This window comes from Palaemon carinicauda, chromosome 20 (assembly GCF_036898095.1).
Source record: "Palaemon carinicauda isolate YSFRI2023 chromosome 20, ASM3689809v2, whole genome shotgun sequence".
Taxonomy (NCBI): domain Eukaryota; kingdom Metazoa; phylum Arthropoda; class Malacostraca; order Decapoda; family Palaemonidae; genus Palaemon; species Palaemon carinicauda.
Genome location: NC_090744.1, coordinates 111,762,501 through 111,765,463, shown reverse-complemented (window position 1 = coordinate 111,765,463; position 2,963 = coordinate 111,762,501). Strand labels below are relative to the sequence as shown.

The window sequence follows — 2,963 nt, the reverse complement described above, 5'->3', positions numbered from 1 at the left end:
AGCTTGTCCTGAAGTATGCTAAGAAAGTTGCCCCTCCACACACTACCACTAAAAGAGGATGGGGAAGGATCAGAAGCCAGGCTACCAGGGATAGAGGAAGAGGTCCAGCAGACTTCCTGACCTCGAGCTTGCGAAGATGACCCTGAAGGAGAGGAATCTCAGACATCTTCCTTCTCCTGCTGTATGCCTGCCACTGGGAGGACTGCCATTTCCTACATTCTTGATGGGGAGAAGCTTGTGAGCAACTTATGTCCTTTGCAGGATAGACACTAGTAATGGGGATCAACAGACCACCTGCTGAATGTCCCGCTGTTATGATCGGAGTAGGTCTATATGTAATTTTGGTTTCTCCATCACTCAAACTTCCCAGAATGAAATTAAAAGGTAAATAAAATTAATCCAGCTAAGTTTGGGTTAAGGGCCGAGCGCGAGTTAGTAGGCTACACATATGTGGCTGTAATCAAAGTGACTACTCTGAGCCTTGCAACGGCAAGGGGCTTCCCTGCAAACTGCCAGTAAAAACAGACTTACTTTTATTTTTTATATTTCTAATAGAGTTTCCCAACTTCAGTGAAATCACACACTTATTAAAGGATGAAGGATTGTACTCTCGTAGGAACTAATAGGGAATCATGTCAAATGCATTATAAATTTTTTAGGGTAGTTTTCCCACATTGTCCCTGCAGAATTACAAAGCTACTGCAAAATAAAGCTACAGCAATAAAAACCAGCATGTAAATAATTGCCAGATACTTTACTTTCAATTTAAGAGTTTTTAATTTACCTCTCATTTCGGGAATTAATTCAGTTCCTTTGATAATTTCTTTGCCTCAATCTAAAAGCATTTTAACCTTCACTGTTAGTCATCTTATTCCAAGCACATTCTGACGTTCATTGAAACTTCTCCAGTTCGTTATGCTTCCATTCCAAATGGAACTCCTGTCAGTGGGATCTTACCAAGGACATGCATTCTGGACTTTAGACAGGTTTCTCCTCTTCATAACAATTCCTAATCTGAAAAAAATCTTAACTAATTCCCGCGTATTTGGAATATATAATGGCTTTGTTGTTAAAACTTACAACTCTTAAAATCTGGCAATAATAAAATATGAAATAGAGACTAGAATATTTTGAGCTCTCATTCTAAAAGGCAATTAAATCTTATTTTTGTAACAATACTCATGAAAATATATTTTTTTTCCAGCTAGGGATTCTGCTTAGGACTTATTTTAGCTAAAAATAATTCAATTTCGATACATAGAAGTGACAACATAATTAAGTTACAAAACCACATTAACGACTATAAAAGCTCGTTTTTTTTTCTTACCATTTTCCCAATATTTGAGTAAAATAAAGCTACAATAGTAGGGTAAAATAGTTGAAGAAAATCCGAGATAAGATCTGCAGAGACTGCCACATACCTTCAATTACAGTTATTTGCACAGTCCAATTCTGGAAATAAGTTTACAGTTGAAGTGCTGGTTTTTTCTTAATATGTAATCATTTTGACGTTTTCTGTTAGATGCTCCACCTGAACCTCTTGTTCGGATGACTTTACTCCAAATTAGATTTCAGTGTGAATAAACACTGGGTTAGAACTTTGCTAAATTTGGAAGAGTCATGTTTATTGCACAATCTGTGGGGAAAAAAATACCATTAATTCAGCGCATACAAAATATGAAATTCTGCCAAAATAATAAACAGCTAAGAAAATTCTGCATTAGGGATTATCATGTAAGGTAACATTCTAATATCCGACCCTTCTTGTTATAGATTTAACCTTAAAGTGATAAATGTTTGGAAATTTATTTAAAAGTAGTTACGAACAGAAGGTGTCAAGGTACCTATAGAACTTCTCTTCACAAAGTTTGTATATTACAAGATTAAAAAAAAGTAACTTTTGGATTAATACAATACCTACAGCATTGAAGATTTTGTTTTGTGAATTTTTAAAATATTCAGAAATGCTAAGTTGCACGTACAAAACCAGTTATAATGACAACAGAGCCAAGTAACGGCACTAAACTGGTCAATGCAAACCCGAGGAAATATCTCGTCTGGTTGGTACAGTTGGCTTCAATAATTCGGGTACACTTTATGGAAAGCCAAGATGTCTACCAACTGAATATGATGAGTGTGTTTACTGAAAGAGAAACCAATTGTCAACGCTGCCTGTAATGCTACTGAGCTTATAAACTTGAATAAAAAGCTTTTTATCCCTTTATTTCTTCAACTTCGAAAAATTAATAAAAAAACAATTGATAGAGTGTTCACAAGCACAGCGACTATTTGATTGGCAGCATTGCCAACAGTTTCTCTTTTGCTAAACACAACATTACTGTACCTGGTATAGGTGTCAGACCTCTCCAAAATTAGCAAAAAATGCTTTTGATATAAGTGTTTACAAGCTCAGCGACTTTTCTCTTTTGTTAAATACAGCGCTACCTGCTGCAATGTGCAGCTAAAATACACCGTTAACCTGTAACATGTACAGTTGTTGAACGACTCCTTAGCTTCTGGTAGTAGGTTGACCAGGGCACCAACCGCCCATTGAGATACTACCGCTAGAGAGTTATGGGGTCCTTTGACTGGCCAGACAGTAGTACATAGGACCCTTCTCTCTGGTTACGGTTCTTTCCCTTTGCCTACACAGACAACGAATAGTCTGGCCTATTCTTTACAGATTCTCCTCCTTCCTCATACACCTGACAACACTGAGATTGCCAAAAAATTCTTCTTCACCCAAGGGGTTAACTGCTGTACTGTAATTGTTCAGTGGCCACTTTCTTCTTGGTAAGAGTAGAAGAGATTCTTCAGCTATGGTCAGCAGCTCTTCTAGGAGAAGGACACTCCAAAATCAAACCATTGGGTAGTGCCATAGCCTCTGTATAATGGTCTTCCACTGTCTTGAGTTAGAGATCTCTTGCTTGAGGATACACTCTGGCGCACTTCTATCTAGTTTC

General features: G+C 37.3%; 1 long non-coding RNA gene across 1 annotated transcript in view; it reads right to left on the bottom strand.

Annotated features, from left to right (window-relative positions):
• Positions 1 to 605: 605 nt before the first annotated feature.
• Positions 606 to 2,963, bottom strand: part of LOC137614373 (uncharacterized) — a 10,404-nt gene continuing 8,046 nt past the window's right edge. Inside the window, exons 2-3 of the long non-coding RNA XR_011039077.1 lie at positions 1,422 to 1,636; positions 606 to 1,014 (exon numbers count right to left, since the gene is read on the bottom strand). This is a non-coding gene — a long non-coding RNA (uncharacterized lncRNA). The remainder of the gene's footprint in view (positions 1,015 to 1,421; positions 1,637 to 2,963) is intronic.